This window comes from Pinus tabuliformis, chromosome 1_2 (assembly GCF_031772625.1).
Source record: "Pinus tabuliformis cultivar Carrire ecotype Pingquan chromosome 1_2, CPIR1, whole genome shotgun sequence".
Lineage (NCBI taxonomy): Eukaryota > Viridiplantae > Streptophyta > Pinopsida > Pinales > Pinaceae > Pinus > Pinus tabuliformis.
The window spans coordinates 127246690-127269604 of record NC_142298.1 but is presented as its reverse complement, the minus strand read 5'-3'; the positions used below and the strand labels follow the sequence as shown (position 1 = coordinate 127269604).

The 22915-nt window shown below is 36.1% G+C and overlaps 1 long non-coding RNA gene and 1 pseudogene across 1 annotated transcript; one reads left to right on the top strand and one right to left on the bottom strand.

The window, feature by feature from the left end:
• Positions 1 to 10866: 10866 nt before the first annotated feature.
• LOC149204849 (stromal processing peptidase, chloroplastic pseudogene) lies at positions 10867 to 12499 on the bottom strand (annotated as a pseudogene).
• A 9148-nt stretch (positions 12500 to 21647) lies between these two features.
• LOC149204848 (uncharacterized) lies at positions 21648 to 22462 on the top strand. Its single transcript, XR_016251810.1, has 3 exons — positions 21648 to 21851; positions 21934 to 21989; positions 22185 to 22462. It is a non-coding gene; the product is annotated as an uncharacterized LOC149204848 (long non-coding RNA).
• Positions 22463 to 22915: the final 453 nt, after the last annotated feature.

Below are 22915 nucleotides of genomic sequence, written 5' to 3'. Positions count from 1 at the left end.
ATAGAGACAGGTGGAGTGCAAGTGATTTGAAAGTCCTGCAAGGTCTGCATCATCCAAAGAAGTTGTGTACAACAAGATGCTGCAGCTACATATTCTGCTTCAGCTGTAGATAAGGCAATCGAACTTTGTTTCTTGCTGAACCAAGATACTAATCTGGAACCCATGAAGAAAGCACCTCCACTTGTGCTTTTCCTATCATCCACACTTCCAGCCCAATCTGCATCTGTGTAAGCATGAAGAGTGAGATCAGTATTTCTAGGATACCATAAGCCATAGTTTTGGGTCCCTTGAAGATATTTGAAGATTCTTTTGACTGCCTGAAGATGAGTTTCCTTTGGGTTGGCTTGAAATCTTCCAACCATTCCTACTGCATGTGTAATATCTGGTCGAGTACCTGTCAAATAAAGCAAACTCCCAATCATGGATCTATAAGTGGGTTGGTGGACTGCTGCTGATTCATCATTTGCACTGAGGCTGCATCCTGTAACCATGGGTGTACATACTGGTTTTGACTCTTCCATGCCATACTTCTTCAAGATCTGCTTGAGGTATTTGGTTTGAGACAAGAAGATACCTCCTTCATTTTGTTGGATTTGCAATCCAAGAAAATATGTCAATTCTCCAAGAAGTGACATTTCGAATTCTTTCTGCATAACCAAGGCAAAGTTTTGACTCATAGTCTCTTCATTGCTGCCAAAAATAATATCATCTACATAAACAACAAGAATTAGCAATTTGTTATTTTCAATTTTTATATAGAGATTGCTATCTGCTGATCCTTTTGAAAAGCCTTGTTGGTGAAGATATTTGTCCAACCGATAGTACCAAGCCCTTGGGGCTTGTTTGAGCCCATAAAGAGCCTTTTTCAATCTGCATACAAGGTTTGGATCATTCCCAAGAATGAACCCATCTGGCTGCTCAATATATACTTCTTCTTCTAAGTCTCCATTCAGGAAGGCTGATTTCACGTCCATTTGAAATACCTTGAAGTTTTGAAAGCTTGAGAGAGCAAGGAACATTCGGATGGCCTCTAGTCTTGCCACAGGAGCAAAGGTCTCTTCAAAATCTATTCCTTCTTGCTGTGCATACCCTTTACAAACAAGTCTGGCCTTGTTTCTAATTACTTCTCCATTTTCATTTAACTTATTCTTGAAGACCCATTTTGTTCCTATTACATTCTTATCTTTTGGTCTAGGAACCAATTCCCAAGTGTTGTTCCTTTCGATTTGCTCAAGTTCTTCATCCATTGCTTTGACCCAACATTCATCTTTGCATGCTTCTTTCACATTTTGTGGTTCAATGGAGGAAAGTAGAGCCAAGTAGCTTGAAGCTTCTGCAAGTGTCCTTCTTGTTTGTACTCCTGCTTCTTTCTGCCCCACAATCTGAGTTTCTGGATGATTCTTTTGGACATATCTGGATGGAGTCTTCTCTTCTATTCTTGTCTGCTCCTCTGGTTCTTCTTGAGATTCTTCTCCTTCTTGAGGTTCTTCTTCTTCATCATTTCGCCTTTGAGAGTAACCTTCATCTTCTTCATGATGAACTTGCCTAGGAATATATCCCTTCTCATCAACCACTATATCAATACTGTCAACAATTCTGCCAAGTCTTTTATTGTAGCACTTGTATGCTTTGCTATGTGGAGAATAACCAAGAAGAATGCCCTCATCTGCTCTAGGTTCAAGTTTGCCAAGTTGCTCATCAGTGTTCTTAATATAACATTTGCTCCCAAAGATTTTGAAATGCTTCACGGAAGGAGTTTTACCACTCCAAAGCTCATGAGGTGTTTGAGTGCTGTTTACTCGGACATTTGTTTTGTTAAGAATGATAACAGCAGCATGTGCGGCTTCTCCCCAGAAGGTTGCAGGAGTACCTGATTCATCGAGCATAGCACGAGCCATTTGTTGGATAGTTCTGTTCATTCTTTCCACAACCCCATTTTGCTGAGGAGTTCTAGCTGTAGAGAATTCTCTTCTTATCCCATGTTCATCGCAGAAATCAAAAAATTCATTTGATGTGAACTCCCCACCTCTGTCAGATCTGAGGCACTTGATTTTGTGTCCTGATTCATTTTCGGCCAATGCTTTGAAGGATTTGAATTTTTCGAATGCTTCATCTTTGTGCTTCATAAGCCCTAACCAAACAAACCTTGAGAAATCATCAATGAATAATATCAGATATTCTTCTCCTCGAGGTGACCTTTTCCTAAATGGACCACATACATCTGTATGGACTAGCTCAAGAGGCAAGCTAGCTGACCCTTCCTTCTCTGGAAAGTTAGTTCTGGTCTGTTTTCCAAACTGACAAGATTTGCATATGGTGTTGTCTGGAATTTTGATATCTGGAAGATCGCGAACTGCCTGATATTTGCATGCTTTCCTTATTTGTGAGAAGCTTAGATGTCCCAACCTTCGATGCCATAACCAGTGCTCTTCATCCTTGCTAAGATAGCATTGTTGTTGTTCTTCTTCAAATATGTACAGATTATTTGGAGTTCTTTTGCCTTTGAGAACTGTTTTACCTGTATCAAGATCACGAACAAGACATCCATTCGATCTGAAAATAACCTCTGTTTTTTGATCACACATCTGGCTGACACTTAGAAGATTATGTTTCAATCCATCAACATACAAAACATTTCCAGCCTTGACCTTTTCTTTTAAAGGAGCAATACCTTTTCCTTTTATAGTAGCAGGAGTATCATTTCCAAAAGAGACTTTCTTTCCCTTTTCTAAAGTAGAATAAGATTCAAGTTTTTCTTTATCACCTGTCATATGTTTCGAACATCCACTGTCAATGTACCATAGATTTTCCTGTCCTTCTGCATAAAATGCTATCCCACATCTTTCTGTTTGAGGTTCCTTTATTCTCCATGTTTTGGTGCTTGTGGCTTGTTCCTTTTTCTCCTGAAACCTGCTCCTGCATTCAGAGTCTTTATGACCAAAATTATTGCAAATAGAACATTCAACTTCATTTTCAAGCACCGAAAAGTTGTTATAGGTCCTTTTTGTAATCCCTGTCATACTTCTTTGTTTTTGAGCTTCCCTAGTCATGATTGTTTTATATGCAACACATTGAGCTGCTCTGTGACCAAAGTTGTGGCAAGAAAAGCATTGTCCATTGAAGAAGCTTCTGCGGTTATTGAATCTACCAGCCAACTGATTGTAATTTCTATTTTCATCTATTCTTGAGCCAAACTGAGAAGATTTTACCTGTGGTTGGTTGTAGCTTTTGTTCATCCTTAAGGAGGATTGTCCCTGATAGTTTCTGTTTGTAACTCGTCCCTGCTTTACCTGATTATCTTCATTGTTCTTCCGCTCATTTCCTCTTGCTGCATCAAGATAACTTTTTGAGGTGGATGCTTGAGAGGTTTCTCCATTATAGCCCAAACCTGTTTTGTTTAGAGGAGACCGCTGCACACTAATAATCTCATCCAAGGTTTCAGATCCTTTGACAAATTTAAGATTAATAGTTTTTGTTTTCTCAATTTCTTTTCTGAGACCAACAATTTCACCTTCTAGTTTTTCAAGATGTTTTTCCTTTTCATCAATTTGAAATTGCAAAGTATCAATAATCACATTCCTTTCTTCTATGCTTCTCTTGAGTCTAGTGATTTCATTATAGAGATTATCCACATCTATAGCATCCTCATAATCATCATCTTCAAATGCCATTAACAGCTTATATTTATTACCTTGTTCATCTTCATCACTGTTTGATAAGCCATCACTATCTTCATGGGTGTAGTAGCTTTTCCTATTTGCACTTTGTTTCTTGTTCCATCTAGCAGGTTCTTTTCCTTTATCCTTATAAGGACATTTTGCAGCATAATGACCTACTTTCCCACAAGCAAAACATTTGAAAGGGAGCTTACCTCTGAACCTTCCAGAACCCCTTTGAAGATTTCTGACAAAATTTGATTCTTCTTCCTCTTCTTCTGGAACATGGCTTGCTTCATAGTAATCTTCTTTTCCTGATGCCTTAAAAGCAGCTTCCCTTCTGTCAGATGGACCTCCCTTTCTCATTTCATAAGCGGTTAGAATTCCATGTAGCTGAGACATAGTGAGAACACGGAGATTTTCTTTTTCTTCTATTGCAGATACTTTAGATTCAAACTTGGGGGATAAAGATCTTAGAACCTTTTGAACTACTATAGTTTCTCTTATTTCTTCACCCAAGTTTTTCATACAATTAACAATCTCATCTACCCGGAGAAAATAATTAGCCACACTTTCATCATTATACATCCTGAGAGTCTCATATTGAATCCTGAGTGTTTGAAGTTTAGCTTCCTTTACCTGTTCATCTCCTTCATAGCTAGTGATCATTTTGTCCCATATTTCTTTTGCTGATTTGAAGTGCATGACCTTCATGAATTCTGTTTGAGATATACTTCCTAATAGGGTAGCAACTGCTTTTGCATTTGTTTCATATGCCTTTTTTCCATCTGGATCTGTAGGAGTAGCTGAAGGAAAAACATAACCTTTTTCTACAATGTCCCAAACTTCTGTACCAAGAGATTGAAGATATGCAGTAACTCTTACCTTCCAATAATTGAAATTTGTTCCATCAAAAACCGGTGGCCTGATTGATGCTTCTTTCTCGTAGTTGCTCATGATGAATGATCTTCCTTCAAGCGATCAAGCTTCTCTGAAGGACCTGCTCTGATACCAATTGTTGGAAATAATACTGAGAGGGGGGGTGAATCAGTATTATCAGATTAATCAAACTTTTCAAATGCCCAAAACATATACGCTACTTCAGTTAAGTGAACCAGCGTGTACACGCTACTGTGACGAAGTAAAACAGCGTATAAGCAGAAAACTCACAATTTAGTTGGCTTATTCTTCAATTAAGTGCATCAGGACATTATTCATCATATTAACAGTAAACATGTGCAGTATAACAGAACAGATAAAAAGCCACACACATGAACACCAAGATATAAGGTGGAAACCCAATGTGGGTGAAAACCACCTGCTGCAAGTTGTCTCTATCTTTCTTAATATGAAACTTCAGTTTACAATCTTTTGTACTGGTGCAGCCTTATACCAGTACGCAGGCTACAACCTGCAGAAGGCTTCAACCTTCTCTCGTTCTCCAAACTTCCTTGGAAGGGAGCTCCAACCCCCTTTTCTTTTGTACTAGCCAAAATACTAGTATGTAGGTGCTGACCTACAATCTTACTTCTTCCAGGTATCACTTTTCATACATTTTCAGACTTGGATATTCCTGAAGCACAACATTACAATCTGAAGACCACAATTCATTCAATTTTCACAACAGATCATTGAAGCATAAAACAACCAACTTTGAATCACTGAACCACTGAACCCTGTCAATCACCAGTTACCAGAACACAGAGCAGACTACAGAACTCTGTAATAACAGTCAGATCCCACTGTAAACCCAAATCAAGCTTCAAAAGATATACGCTACTTTAATGAGCAGAAACCGCGTATACACGCGCTTTTACCGAAGCCAACCTGCGTACAGATCTAAAAATAAACTTTCTCAACTTGCAGCTGTACCAGATATTAGTTAGACTCAGAACGTAACATTGCGACAATATGCAGATCTAGAAATACGCATAATCAACATGATAGTGCATTTCAAACCATTTGATCCCGATCTCTCCTTAGATCTAGTTCACCATCAACCGATGAGATCTCTCCTTAGCTCAGATCAACCAACTCAGAACCTGCATATCAGATCTCTTTCTCTCTTAGATATTCATGCCTTGTCGAAAGATGATCTTTGCCTAATGATCTTCTTCTCCTTATATAGCCTTAGGCCTTTCTCAATACCAAGAGCCAAAACCATAGTAACACAATACCATCAACTTTAAAACTAGGGATCGACACGCCCGTCGAGACATAATGGTCCGAAATCATAGGCACAACTTCCAAGGTCTAACCACCATGAACCAAAGGAACCTTTCCACATACACGCGCTTTTTCTGAATCTAACTTGCGTGTACACGCGACTTGGGCTTAACGAAAGAGCGTGTATGAGCTTTCTTGCCATGCTGTACTGAGATCTGTCTTCTGATTGAGTTGCCATCACCTGTACTAACCTTTGAGCACCTGTACCATCCACTGAGTGAGTTGCCATCAAGGACAACACTTGAACCATAATGCCAACACAAAGAAGAAAATAAAGATGTTGAGGACAGATAATGGTGGAGAGTTATGTGGGAAGGAATTTGAGGAGTTCTATTAAAAACTGTGATACATAATAGTAGAATACTACCCCATACAAACCTAAATAGAATGGAGTTGCATAAAGATGAATAAGATGTTGATGTGAACTTGGTTAGGACAAGAATTATGGGACGATGCAATAGATATTGTAAGTTAATTGGTAAATAGATCACCCTCATCAGTGTTGGATGACAAGACTCCACCTAAGGTATGGATTGATAAAAACCATATCTCACACATCTCAAGGTATTTGGTTGTGATGCATATGTATATGTTAGAAAGGAAAATATAGCCAATTTGGATTGTAAATCTAAAAGGTGCATCTTTATTGGTTATAAAGATGGTTTAAAATTTACAAGATTCCGAACCCAAAAACAAAGAAGGTTGTGTATAGTTGAGATGTGGTATTTAGAGAAGTGAAATATGTTATCAAATAGGAAGTCATATGAAGGGAGAGAGAACTATATAATATAGATTTTGAACTAAAGGATGATGATTTAGACTCTACAAAAGAAAATGAATAATAATAAGAAGAAGAACCACCTACTCTAGTTTTGAGGAGACCGATTCAGGAAAGAATACAAGAAAAAATGTATACTTCACCTAATTCGAATTAAAATTTTTTATTTTTTGGTTACTTATGATGATATTATAAATGTTAGGGAGGCAGTGGACTCATAGGATGACAAAATCTAGAAAAAGGCCATGATTGAAGATATGATGACCATGGAAAAAAAATGAGGCTCAGTATCTAGTGGAGTTTCCAACTAGAAGAAAACCCATTGGAAACAAATGGGTGTTTAATAAGAAGTTGAATTCATAAGGAAATGTGAAGAAATGCATAGCTTGGTTAGTAGGAAAAGGGTATTCTGAAGTGTAGGGAATTTACTTTAGTGATAACTTTTCTCCTTTTGAAAAGTTGTATTCTATAGATTTATTTTATATGTTGTTGTTGCTTTTGATTTTAAGATAGAAAATATGAATGTGAAGACAACATTCTTACATGGGGGTTTGAAAGAAGACATCTACATGAAACAACTATAAGGATTTCAGTAAGGGTAAGAAAGAGTTGGTATACAAGATGAAAATGTCCTTATATGGATTGAACCAATCACTAAGGACGTGGTATCAAAATTTTGATACATATATAGGGGATTTTATTTACAAGGAGAAAATTGGATCACTGTTTGTATTTTAAATTAGTTGTTGATCATCTTATTTATTCGGTCATGTATGTAGATGATATGTTGTTGATTAGAAATGATAGGAAAATCATCCGTGATGTAAAAGCTCAATTGTAGCATGAAGGATCTTGGTGCTGTAAATCTTATCTTGGGCATGGAAATTAAAAGAGGTTTGGCAAAGAGGGAACTATGGTTAAATTAGAGGGTGTTTATTGAGACAATATTGTAATGGTTCAACATGTAGGAAAGTAAACCGATGAAGGTACCTCTTCCTATAGGTGTAAAGTTTTTTACAAATTAATGTCCCAAGATGCGAGAAGAGGAAAAGGAGATGTCCTCTACTCCATATGCTAGTGTGGTTGGTAGTTTGATGTATGCAATGGTATATACAAGATGATACATTGCACATGTAATGGGAGTATTGATCAACTATATTTCAAATTTGGGGAGGGCGCATTAGAAAATGGTAAATAAATTATTTAGGTATATGTGTGGCACTAATGGATACAGATTATGCTACAAAGGAAGACAAGGATTGGACAGAGTGTTGGACATTCATCACTTTTTTGATGCATACTGGGCTAGAGATCTAGATCAAAGAAGATCTAAAAGTGGGTATTTGTTTAACCTTTTTGGAGGAGAAATTAGTTAGATGAGAATGAGACAATTTATAGTGGCACTTTAAAGTATAGAAGTTGAATACGTGGTAGCCACTCATGCAAGTAAGGGAGTATCTTGGTTACAAATATTATGTTTAGGTATGGGTTTGGTACAAAAAGCTATAAGGATATATTATGACAACCAAAGTGCAATTTACTTGGAGAAGAACCCTACTTATCATTAGAAGAGAAATGATAATGATGTTCAATATCACTTTGTGAAGGATATTTTTGAAGACAAGAAGGTGTTTCTTGGAAAGGTGGACACTTTGAAGAATGTTGTAGATTCCTTAACAATATTTTTGAGCACTAGAAATCTCTCTTGGTGTAGAGAAACAATGAGCATTACTTCCTTGAATTGTTGATTGCCTACCCATGTGGCCCCCTATATGCAAAGAAAACAACAAGTGAAAGATTGTTGAAGTCGAGAGGGCGGACCAGGACTGCAAAAATGGGGTGGATTAGAACCACACAAATGGCGATCCCTTATATTCAAATAAAAAAGTAGTGGGAGATTGTTGAAGTCACATCCGTAGTCCCACGGTTTTGCTGAAAGCAATTTTGTGGCACATGGTGGTTTTCCCATGGCTTTGTAGTTTCAGTTATGGAACTATGGTTGGATTGGTGTTTCATGTATGCAGGAAGTGATATATTGTATTGTAATATAATGTATACAAAATATAAGGAACCGCCAATAAACAGTATACCAGGGACTGCACAAATGGCGACCCTCTTATTTAAAGAAAACAAAAAGTGGGATATTGGTAAAGTCACATCGACAATCCCATGATTTTAATGAAAGTGATTTGTGGCACATGGTGGTTTTGCCCATGGTTTTGTAGTTTTTATTATGGAACTACACTTGGATTGGTGGTTCATCTATGTTGTAGTTGATATATTGTATGGAAAATATAATGAAGAAAAACTTGCTAGTTTTCCGAATTTGTGTTTCGAGGGTAAAATCTCTTTGTAAATTTGTGGGTTTCCCGTTGTATCTTTTCTATTTTTTATTAAGAATATATTTGTAAGAATTAAATATACATGGTTAAAACCTACATTAATGTGTATTCCATAGATAAATTTTCAATTTTTTCATCTACCATATTTATGAAGACCAATATGTCTTAATAAATCACCATATTCCTTGCCAAACAAATGCAATACATAAGAAAAAGTAGGAGAGATTTGAAACCATTAAGGAAGACTTCATAATAACAAGAACTAAAACAAGATTCCAAGCTAGAGCCTTCCCAAGAAAAGGATAAATCAAATTATTTCTTTAGGATCACCCACACTTGTGTTGTGTATAAGAAAGCAATTAATAGGTGACTAAGAATATTTGACTCACTTTTGCATAGACAAGATCTTCTTAGGCTGGTCAAGTCTCTATTCATTAGATTTTCTCATGATAATGATTTGTTATTTATTGCCAACCGATTGATAGTTCTAGAATGTTCCACCAACGGAAGGGGTTCTCCCCGGTGTGAAGTCCCCATCAATCCTTACACCATTTGGGGTAGTAGCCCCATCTACTATGTGGGCCCAGTTACCACCATGAATGTTTTTCGCCTAGCCATCAAATGTGGATAAATGAGTGTGAGACCAAGTATGTGATGCTTGAAGAATGAGGATGAAATCAACTCTTAATTGAAAAGCTAGTAGAATGATGTATAAGAACCTAATAGAAAAACAATAAGAACAATATACCTTAAGAGAAACCAGTTAGCTAACATCATCTTAAAACACACAAGCAAAAAGATACTAGAAACTAGTTGCAAATTAGTTGACAATTAGTTTCTATCATATCATGGAATAAGGAAAGCAAAGAATCAAAGAAAACATATAAGCCATAGTGATGAATTAGTTCATCGACATAAAGCCTACATGAAAGCACATAAATAAACTTGATTAGAGTATCATTTAGCTAGTACAACCAAGAGAGGAATGCATGGGAATCTGTGCCAAAATGAAGAACTTCTCCTTGATAATGCTTCCAATTAAAATACATGAGCCATGAGCCCATCAAAAACAAATATTGGGATGGGAGGAGTTGATATCATTCCCAAGACCAAACTCTAGCCTCACCACAACTCACCATGCTATATCCCAAGAGTAGAATGCCTCTAGATCCTTAAGCATAAATCAACTATCTAATTCTTGGCCTAGATTAACTGTTAAATTCCTTTCTAAATTAGGTATGAGGATACATCTATAGAAGTGAGTGGGTGACCTTTCACCTCCCCTCATAACCACTTTATTCCCTAATGTCCTTTTGGTTCTATCATGACCTATTCACTCTTTATGACTTTGCATGGATTTTCATTTTGTTATTTTTATAAATGCTCTAAAAGAATATTTACATTATGATAATAAATCTTCAAAATATTTTTTCATGAATCGTGAAGCCTCTAAGTATATTGTGATCTTAGATAGATAATGATTGCTATTGATAATTCCAAACTTGAATGAGATATTGGGAATGAACTCAGACACATGTCAATTATGATGGAGATTTGTTCACTAGCTTCTCATTGCATCTTCAAGTTGTCATATGCCTCATACACATCCTCTATGTTCTAGTTTCATAAAAGAAGCAAGATCTATGATACATGCAATATTCTTCCAAGGATGAGATGGCTCTTGCAAGTGTGTTAGTAATCCTAACCAATATACATTTTATTTCATGTCAGACTCATGCCTCATCAAGAATGCTCTTTTAGCCCTGTATAGCTCTCTCTAAATTATCTTGTCACTATGTAGGCCTCTTCGTGAGGATGCCAACTCATTGATATCTTTCAAAATTCATGGCCTTTGTTTTCAGATCTAAATTTTGGCCAACTTCTCTTCTTCATCCAATAGACAAAAAAATGCCTTGGCCTTTTCTTGTCTTCTGCGGCCTTTCCTTGCTTTGAAACCATTTTGATTTTTCTCTCGCTTTGGCTCTATCAACACATTTAGTCCTTCATATTTTACAACTTTTATTTCCTCTTGATGTATCTTAAATTCAACATCTCCAACACCATCTATGTGGTCAGGTTTTGGCGCACAAGCAATAATTGTTACAACTAAATGTGCAATAAGTTTTCCAAAATTAGAAATATACTCCAATTTTTTTTCCCCAACGTCATTAACATCTTCAAGAGTTACTATTTCTACAAGATCAATGAGACTTTCATGACCTTGTTGTTGGTCCATGATAGTATGGCCTAATGTATTACTCTCCATGATAAAGTCCAAATTGCCAATAGATGGGACATGATCGATCATTGTTGTCAAGTGCTCACTATCCTTTATAAGGCCATCCATGTATCTAGTAGGTTCTTATTTTGTGACACCAAGCTATTTCAACCTTCAAACCTCTTGAACAACAACTTTTACTGCTACTTTCTAGTTCTTGGGCTTTGTAGGAACTGTAAGTGTGCTAAAAATCAACTTTCCCTCCCTGAATCCCTATGGTCTAATTCAATTGTGGTAAAAGGAGGATTTGAACTCATATATCTAATACTGACCCAAAAGTGCAATGCAGAAAGGAAAGTCCTTTTCATGAGTACATCCCTCAAATCACCATAGATTTGCACCCAAGAATCTTACAAAATAGAAGGATAGAAAAGTTTTGAAGCAATTCATGCTGAAAATATATGGCTTTTTCAATTTATGTCCTGCTCTAGGCAAAGACCATTCATGCTTAACCGGTGGCCTTATCATGTGCATTTCCCATTTTAACTATTTTGATCATTGTTCTACTAAAGATGATGGTGTTTCACTAATAATAACATCAACTAATGAAGTTGGTAACTTGGGTGTAAGAAAGTTGGCCGTAGTACCAAATGCATTTGGAAGAGGTGCAACAAATAATTCGCTTGCAGGAGGAGTTGACCCAAACACAACATCTATGTGATACATAGTATTTGGAATACTATCTATATTTCTCACAATATATAGTGTCACATTACCAGGGAATTACAAATGCTCATAAGAGTTTCAATTGCCTCTACATCCCATTTTTTAATCTACGACTCCAATCCAATCGAAAATCTTTTATCGAGTTTGTTTTCTAAATGTAGTTGTTGCAACAATTGGAAATCAATCATGTATTGTATAATGTTAATCATTTGAAGCTCTGAAATTTGGTTGGAAAGGGATTTCATGTAGGGCTTCTAATATAAATCGAAACAAAGATCCATATGAATCCCTGCTCAGGAAAGGATAATGGACATGAAACGCATCATGATGAAAATATGTATACATTCAACCGTATTCTTGTACCAAGAAGCTTCTCACGCTTCTTAATTCCAAGGAAAGAAACATATTCAATCATATGGGCAATGCCCTTATCATCTTCATCCTCATCGACAGATCCAATATGAATTTTGATGCGAGTCTCAAATCTATTTGGAGGGACTTTGTTGGGGAGAATCGCACAGCGTATTCCATTCTTAAGTTGTTCATGATCAATTTAAGAATCCTTCCAGATCAATTTAATTTCATGCTCCCATATTCCTAATCTTTGCTTCTCTAGGAAGCCGCCCTTAGGCCATGCTGTGCTTGCCACGTGTGGCTCATCTGGCCCTACTGTTGCAACAGGTGCTATAACTGAGTGTTTCTAAAGACCATGAAAATTAGATATTCTCTATGGCCTCTGCCAAAGGAGAAAATTAGAATTTGTAAGTGAAGTTCATTGTTGAGAAGAAACGTCCATAAAATATTTCCTTCGAAGAAACAATTGATTAGAAACCCATCTTCTGTTTCTGCTAGATATTCCTGCGACTCATATAAGCCAGACACAACACTAAACTCCGAGAATAATTTCCTAGATTTCTTACTGTCTGCACTGAAGGTCATGCGAGACAGTGATTTTTGTTTTCCTTCCAAAAATCTGTTGATTACTACCTACAGTTGCACTATGCAACGCATCTTAAACCAAAAGATTCCAATTTTGGAACTGATATCCAATGTTTGTCAATAGACTATCCCTAATGATGAATGCCAATGGCCATACTCAGAATAAAATCCTTGGTTGCAAATTCAAATTCTAGTATATTCACAGGTCCTACTGTTAGCATAGGTCGCAGTTTCAAGTGCGAGTTACAACTTTAGGCTTTAGCGTAGGTCCAATCTTGGAATTACAATGCCACTGATAATTGGAAATGTGATTTGTGACGGGATTTAAGACCAAGGATAATCGTAGTTTCAGGCTCCAATATAAGTAACATTTCCCAGTTCTAGGTTCATTTCCAACTGCAAATGTGCTTTGTGTTTTCAAAGTAATTGCTTCCCATACCAGTCACAAATCTGATCTCTAAATGCACTAGAGATTATAATTGCGACTCGCAACTTTACAAGCCTCCTCTCTAGTTGCAAATTTGATTTGTGATGTCACTATGGCATGTAAATGAGATATTTGACGGTTGACGAAAAGAGGGATACTAATCACGCCTTTAAGCCACAATAATTCTGAGCATACTGTTGTTGGGAAAAGTATCTACTCAGAATGCCCCTATCCCACTCTAAGGTGTGACAGTGCCTTAGCAAAAAACAAGGAAAACTACTTTCGTATTCTTCTTTATGAAATGTAAACGAAGAGGAAGGATGTAACTAACCTGTGTCTTTCGCTAGTTTGTTGATCCAATCGCTCTCCTCTTTGTTCGCTTCCCGCTACCTGCTCCCTTTCTTGCTTAGCTTCACCAAGTTCCTGCAAGATCACAGAAGAGGAAAACTACACAAAGACATAGATTTACATTCATAAATAGCTTAGGATCAGATTTAAGCTAAACATGCAAATATAACAAAACATCATTGATACACAAGCATGTAGGAGAAACTCAAATAGTTTTATTGATATAATAAGAAGATCCAAGAGGAGATACAACCAAGTGAGTCCCGATCGAGCATCTACCTCCCAGCAAAGGAATCCCTTCCTCACCTCCAACAAAGCATAAATCACCCAATGCACTAATCTCAATCTCAAAACCAACAACAATTCTCTGCAAAGTACAAAATTCTAGCCTCCGGATCTCTAGGATGAGGGATCCATATATAGATGTAAGCAGAGAGGATGAGTCAGCTTATGTTTTGACTTGTGGCTTCTCTCTGTTAGTTCTTGCTTCCACTTGGAGGCTGAGAGCCTCTTACTCATCCTTGGTCGAACTTAGTGAGGCAAGTGTCATCGAGGAAGATTCTGGAAGCTTCCATTGTCTGTCCACCTCGCGGAATGACATTGCCATTTGGCATTTCCCGCTCAGCGCACCCTGGTAGTGCATTTAGGTGCGTTGCAACGCACCTAGCTAGTGTACTGGGGTGCTATGCAACGCAGGTAGCTAGTGTAGCAGCTGAAATGATCTTGATTTGACTGATTCTGAGTAGTTTCTGGTGGAGAACTTCTGGGAGAAGCTGTCATTGGTTGACCTTGTTCCTTTAGGGGTGGGAACAACACTTTTAGGGACTTTGGATCCTTTGGATTATGGACATTTCTTGCTTAAAGCTGTAAGGCACAAAAATGTCTATAACACATACTCTAAAACCGTGACTTGCACCTTGCATAATCTAAACTGTGACTTGCATAATCTAAATGACCTGGTCAAATGGGGTGAATGGGACTAAAAAATGCTATTATACTCGACTAATATAATTCTGCAGGGATTTCAACTAATCTATCATACAAATTCAGTGAAAAATACACATGCATAGTTTATCTCAAATGGATTCATACAACCTCATGCTACACACCATACGATCTTGCCCATCAAGTTATATGAATGCGTTCAATAACATTCACGTGCTTTCATCCGCAATCTGCAGTAAAATTACATGAATATGGGACATCGAAACGTTGAGATGTGGGTCCAATTTGGGAAATAAATAGCTACAACGGGAGAAGAGAGGTTAGGGTTCGAGATCACATGTGTGAAATCTCAGAATCGAGAAGCAAATCCTGTGAATTCACAAGAGTATGGTCAGGGGAGAGAGAATGTTATTTCTGTGCACAAAGAGGATTGAGGATATGCATGTGGGGAGCTATAAGTGTTCAAAGTGAGGTAAATGAATTGATCATATGTCTAGTGAATAAGACAAAAGGTAATGATGGTGTGTGAGGGGTCGCAGTGAAAAAGTGTGACATGACTTTATTGTTTGCGATGGAGGTAGTCTTAGTGACATATCACAATTATAAATGGAAGTCAGAAGACATTGTGAACTAGAAATGCAATTTGCGAGTAAAGAGGATAAGCTTAAGTAAGTCACAAATTTCATTTCCAAAGTATAAGAAGACTAACACTATAAGTTGAGATTGCAACTTATAAGAGGCAGAAAACACATGGTTTAAAGTTTTAATGCTAGGCTTGCTACCATGAAATGGACTCATAGTTAGTTCAAATTAGGGGTTAAGACTTAGGAAATCATATGAAAAGGATTTTAGGGAATTTTCCAAGTAAAGGGGAGTCCAAACTCATTGTCACCTCTGAACTCAAGTATGAATGAAGCCATATGGATCTTTGTAGCAATAAGAAAACATTGAATCATCAATGGTTTATGGTACATCTTATTAAATTGCTAACCAAATAGAATCAACTTCTCATTATGAGTTTCTTATAATGGTAGTAAGCCTCATATTGTGACGCCCAAACCCTCGACATACAAAAGGCTTTTGATACCTTATTAAAAAAACTAATTCCTTTAACCTACCTAAATACAAATGGAGAGGAAACACTAAAACATCCTTTGCAAGATAAATGAATGTGGAATGTCATAAACCCTATTGATGAGGATAAAGCAAGGTAAGCATAGAAAATGTTCCCCATAGTCATACAAGCACTAGATTATTAAATAGTTTTGACCATTGCATTTCACTAAGACCTTGAAAAGTGTAGGGGGCCCAAAATTTTAGATATACAAGGAAAAGGTTTTGGTGGTGTTGTAGCCACTACAACACAACTATAAAAAAATTCACAAGAGCATTAATTTTCTTAACTCTCTCTTACGAGCACTTATGATTGCCCAACAAAACAACTTTGCATGAAACCTTATAACCAAACTTGGATGAAAATACTCCCATCACTATATTCAAGGACTAATTTAGAACCTTTTCAACATTAGGATTAATTCAAATAAAACCACCAACTAGATTATCAATATGTGAATGCCATTCAATGGAAATTTCACCCTCTATGCCCAATTTTTCTATGGAGATCTAGCTATTCCTACCAAAACCTTTTTTCTTAGGGGACTAAATATCTTGAAGAGAGTAATGACCAAAACTCATTCTTTTTTGTTCTCCCGCTCCTTCCCTCGTTGAAGTGCACAGTGATACAACTCCAAGTTTTATGTAATTAATTTAGTAAGTATTGTCACAACTTATGGTTTTTTTCCTGCCCCTATCCAAAGATCTTTGTTGACCCTCACTTGTTTTCCATTTCCAACCCTCAAGTCTACCCATTTTTGGATCAAAGGGAAGGAATACACAAAGGCCTTTCACACTATCAATCTCTTACTAGAAGATTTCTTAGACTCTTTAAACTAGTTTTAAATTGACATACCCTTCATATATTTGGATCACATTACTTTTCTCCATGGAGAGCTAATAAGCATCACTATCTAAAGGGTTTTCCCACCAAGGATTTGTAGAGAAGATGAATATTTTTTAACATGTAGCCTCCCAGACTCCTTGGCTACACCATGGATGTCCATTTTTTTTCAGTTAACATACATTTTAGGACCTTGGAAATTGAGTTCTCTTACATATGTATGCTTATTAGAATAAATTTTATCATGATCAACTTGCACCTTGTGGAGAGCCATTTGTATGCCTAGAATTGTATTCTTAATTCTATCTTCTTTAAAATCCACATCTAGTCCTCAAGATGATAACTAATAGGATTCAACTAAAACCCTAGATATCTTACACCTTCCTCCATTCTTTTCATTGAAATTTTGAAACAAAGATCTAGATTGGCTAAGAATTCTTGACCAAAAAATGAAACAATTTGTTAAAAATAGAAGTATTTACCACCATTCCTATGACCAAGCAATATGAGGACAAAATATTATTTATTGTAATGAATTCTTAATGAGAACGTACACCAAAAAAAATCGCATCATCCACAAAAGGAAGATGAGCAAGATAATAAGAAATTGTCACTTTTTCCCCACATAATTCTCCTTTGGATTTAACACCAGACATTATTTTGCTCAAACCTTTAAAATTAGTAGAAATAAGAAAGGAGACAAAGTGCACCCATATCTTATACCCTATGGATGAATAGAATAAGGATGAGGGAGATCCATTGATCGAAACTAAGACAAAATATTTTGAAATGCATTCCATAATCCAATTTACCATTTGAGGATGCATACCCATATTTATGAGAGCCACTCTTATAGAAACCCAACGAACCTTATCATATGCCTTTGGGTCCATCTTGACAATGAGGGAGGGGAGGATTTGAGACTTGATAGTATGCATAACATATTATGATAAGAATATCATATCATGCATTTGAAAATGGGAAAGGACTCTGAACTATTGTTTTGAAATGAATTCACTATACATAAGCTTCATGTGATTTGCAATGATTTTAGATTAACATTACAACATGAAATGTGCTAAAAATAGTTGAAGTGGATGGTTTCTAAGTCTTAGGGATAATGAATATATTGGTAGAATTAAAAGCCTTAATGTTTAGGCATGATATCCTCCTTTATTAAGTCATAAAAGTCTTGATAAAATTTAAAAGAGGCCATCTAGCTTGGGGCTATTTACTTTTTGCATTGAGAAAAGTGTGGAGCAGAGTTTAGCTTCTATGTCAGGCCGGGAGGTAACTCCTTAAATGAACTATGTTTATTCATTTAGATTGTTCATAGTTATATACATGAGGGAATGACTCTTGGGTTTCACCTCCCGATGGCTCTTCCTTTTCCATTATTTATTATTTACATTATTTACAAATGTTCACCGAATCCCCATGATTAGGTGTCAACATTCCCCACCTTAATATGAAGGGATGTTGGTGAGTCCAAGCATCGTTCTAAATATTTCAAGCTCTTCTATTCCAAGCATTTGGTGAAGATGTCTACAATCTCCTCATTAGTGGAACAATGGCGTAGATGGATTGCCTTGGCCTTAACATGATGTCAAATCATATGGTGTTTTGTACTGATGTGCTTCGTTCGATCATGGAACTTTGGGTTCTTGGCCAACTGTAATGAAGAGGTGTTGTCAATCATGAGTGGAGTTGAATCTACTTGTTTTACTTGCAAATCTTCTGAAATTTTCCCTAGGCACACAAATTTTTTTGTTGGCTCAAGTGCTACCACATATTCTGCCTCTGTTGTGGAATCTGCTGGAACTAATTGTTTGTGTGATCTCCAGGAGATGACTCTTGATCCAAGACTCATAGAATAACTAGAAGTAGATACCCCAGTTTCTTTGTCTCCATCGAAGTTTGAATCAGAGTATCCAATCAAGCGGAAGTCACCCACCTGTGTATACTTGAGTCCAAATTCTTGAGTTCCCTTCAAGTACTTTAGAACTCTTTGTGCAACAAACTAATGTCCCTTACAAGGATTTTGCATAAACTTGGAGAGGATTCCAATAGCAAATGAAATGTATGGTCTTGTAGTAGTCACGTAGTTGAGACTTCATACAAGTTGTTTATACTTTGTTGCATCCTCAAATTATTTTCCTTCAATGGATGTGAGCTTTAAGTTTTGTTCCATTGGAGTAGTTAGAGGATTTCACTGAGCCATGCCAAACCTATTCAAAAAATATCCAATGTACTTATTTTGAGAAAGGAATATAGACTTCGAATGTTGAGTTACTTCAATACCAAGATAGTAATGAACATACCCTCAATTAGTCATTTCAAAACCTTTCCTCAATTCCTTCTTTATGGATGCAATGTAAATCTCATTGTTCCCTATCATCAAAAGATCATTTACATATACCACAAGATATACAATTGTTTTCCCAACTTTCTTGACAAACAAAATTGCATCATTAAGATCATAATGTTTGAAGTTGACATCAGAATATGCTCAGTTAACTTTTCATACCAGGTTCACGACGCTTGCTTAAGGCCATACAATGATTTCACAAGTTTGCATACTTTTTGTTCATGTCCTTTCACAACAAATCCTTCAGGCTGAGACATAAAAACATTCTCTTTTAGATATCCATTCAAGAAAGAATTTTTTACATCCATTTGATGGACTTTCCAACCGTTGTGAGCTACTAGGGACAAGAGTGTCTAGATGGTAGCCAATTTTGCTATGGGGGAAAATGTCTCCTCATAATCAACCCCTTCCTTCTGTACAAAACCTTTTTCCACAAGCCTGGATTTGTACTTGTCAAGTGAGCCATCAACTTTATAATTATTCTTGTAGACCCACTTGCCACCAATTGGTTTGGTTCCTGATGGAGGATCAACCAGCTTCCATGTGTAATTCTTTATCAAGGCATCATACTCCTTTTGCATCACGTCTTTCCATTCATCATGAGAAGCGACTTATTTGAAGAAAGTTGGTTCAAAATCTGTAGACAAATTCAATTCACAATCATAAGCAACATCTGTATCAACAAGTGAATCAAAATCATCTACATCACCTCCATTTTGCCTGGTTGAATTTATTGTTCCTGTCTTTCCAACTTCATCAAGATGAAAACTTTCAAGTGACTTTGTGAGCCACTTTGGAGGACCTTTCTGAGATGATCCAGTCCGCTTAGTCGATTGAGTTGGGACTGAATCAAGATTGAGTCTCCCAATTATGTCAATCACATCACTCAAAGTATCATCAGTGGTTGGAGTTTCATGCGGGGAGAGAGTGCTTCAGAAGAAGATTCCACAGATTGATCAAGTATAGGAATCGCCCCTTCAAGATGTGGAATCTGATTATCAAATTCTTGAAATGATTTTTCATTCGTGAATCTATCCAAGCGATCAAGTTGTCGCTCGACAACATTGTCGGCTTTGGAAGATTGGAGAAAGATTACATCTCTACATACAACAAACTTATTATTAACTTCATCAAAGAGACGATATGCTTTGGAGGTGTTTGAATACCCCAATAGGATACGCTTACGACTCCTTACATCCTTCGATAAATCATTTTTCATTTCATTGGAAAAGACTTAGAAAACAAAGACAAGGTCTCCAAAATATCCTTAATACGACATCCTACTGGCTTAGAGAAAATAGATTTAAAAATTCCTTTCTCACTTCGAGGAAGCCAAGAAACACAACCGAGGAGAAATCACTCGCTTGAGTTTTCCATATAGTGTTTACATTTAGAAGATGGTTACCAAATATAAATATTTTCAAAATGTAACATTTTGAAACTAATGGCTAATACATCTAGAGGGAATTAAACACATGAGCTAAGGAATTATCTAAACATGCAATCTCTTTTTAGACATTAGCCTTCATCATTCATGAATTTCATGATGATCGTTTGGTCCAAAACTTATGTATTTTCTCTTTTATTTCTATTCTCAATACTAATTTTGGAAATAGTAATCTATATTCTTACAGGCAATTATATATTCTTCTTCTTCTTCTTATTTGATTTAGTTCACAATATTAATTTTAGAATAATAAATAGATAAATAAAAAATGAGACGAGAAGAGGAATGTTGTTAGTTTGTATAAGAAAAAAATTTCCCAAGAAAACAAAAAATTATAATGATTCTTCATACTAGGCTAAATGTGTAACTAAACATATAAAGGAACACTTACACAAAATAAAAACAAACACTTAACTTGATCACATATATTATGATGATATTTTATCTCATGCAAAGATAGGGAATAAAGATAATATCATAAAAATGCTTAAATGCTTAATCATGTAAATAATATTAAATTGATCAATAATTTTTCTAATTATTATATAATTATGTAAATTATATTTAAAATTCAAAATGAAATATTACTAACACACCCACATTAATAAATGTGATTGATATATACATATATACTTATAGTAGTAACATACACAACTACGTTAGTAAATGTAATTGACACTCCACTAAACGAACATAAACTACATTAATAAACTTGTATGATAAGAATTTAATATTAATATAATATGTCTATAATTAATATTATTATAATATAATTATAATAATTCATAATTGTAACATCCCTCTAACCTAGCAACCTCTAAACTAGCAAAATTACCACAAGAGTAAAACAAAAATTCATTTACTGTGGTTCTTTTTACATTAGCTACTTAAGAACTATTAATTTTCATTTTACTCAAGATAGGAACATATTAAAAGACCAAGGATATCTATATATATATATATATATATATATATACCATTTAGAAAAATAACACATTTGCCAAAGTTTCGAATTTAATTAACACACCGTTGTTGTTCAAGGTGTACACAATTACGCTACAAACCAAGGCCCTTAATGTTCTTACCGTACGAGCTATCTTTATTGTGACCTGTGATATGCTACAAACTATAGGCCAACTGGCATAGCACTTGCCAGCTGCCCCAGGTTCCCGAATCTTCCGATATGCCATCTGGGACCTCTTGGACCATTGATCCTCACCCCTTCTCATCCGAAGGTGTCTACAGACTTAAGGTGGTTATGAGTAATCAACCGGTTTTATCTCTGCTCTGGACGGTCATTCGAAGGGTTTGTTGTTGGGAGGATTGGATATGCAAAGTTCTCAGTTGGCTAGGATTTCTATTAGGTTCATGGCTTCTCCTCTTCCTCAGAAACCAATCCTGTCAAATCCTCGCCATTATTGTGCTCTGGTTTATAGTTGAAAGGCAAGCACGCTTGGAGGATTTCGACATCAAGGTAAGATATCGATATTTACTGTGTTATTTTTTAGAATTACCGACTTATGGATTTGTCTCGACTAATAACTTTGTCTACCTAGAATCTGCAGTAACATCAACTGGTCTTCATCCTTTAGCATACAAAAAACCTTGAGAGGTAACATGTTGAAACCCTTTCCCTCCGATCCCTTTTAGCGTTAAGGTTTCAGGAGTTGTATTATTTGGAAATTAATTATGTTTTCAGCCCAATTGCCAGTGAATAATTGGTTTAGGGTTGGCTCTTCACTCCAGCATGTATACTGCTTATGCTCAGCTTGGCATGTCCCTCTCTAACATGGGTTTTCACTGCTAGGTGCATCCTACTATTCTTCATCGAGGGTTGTAATAGGTTATGATGTTGGTTCCAATGATTACCTGAGGGTTGTGAAATTTAGGAGAAAGATTTGTTATAAGGGGTTTTATGATTGTGTAATATGTCGATTTGAGGATGGTGTTTTGAAGAATGGTTCTTTTCTGAATAATTATTGCCAGAGTCTCAACTATAGATACTGTATAGATTTAGGTAACTATGTGAATCTTCCATTTCAGCAGTTCGAACATTATAGATAATGAATTTCTTTTCTTTTGATAGTTAAGTTTGTATTAAACATGAGTTTCTTGGTATCTCTATTCTATGTAGAGTTTAAAGTTTGTTTTCGTAAATATTGTTCATATAACAAATCCCATATTTTTCAGTTAATTTCTTAGTTTTCATATGTGCAAGACTTCTACGTCGTGTAGGCATTTTCTTCTGTCATGCAAGGTGTAAATTTTCTTTGCTTAAAGAATAATGTTCACTTTATAGTTCAACAAGATTTTATATATATCTTATGCAACCTTCACATTATGACATGACGATATGGTTTTCTGCGTTGCCCTTGCTAGACCCTTTTTCGATGAATTTATCTCAGCTTGAATTAGGTATTGGGGTGGTATAAAATTTTGGTTACTCTTAACTCTGAGTAGGGTTTTTAAATAGGATCATTGCTTCTTCTTAATTTCTTTGACGATCATCTTACAGAACCATTCTTCAGGCTGTCAATA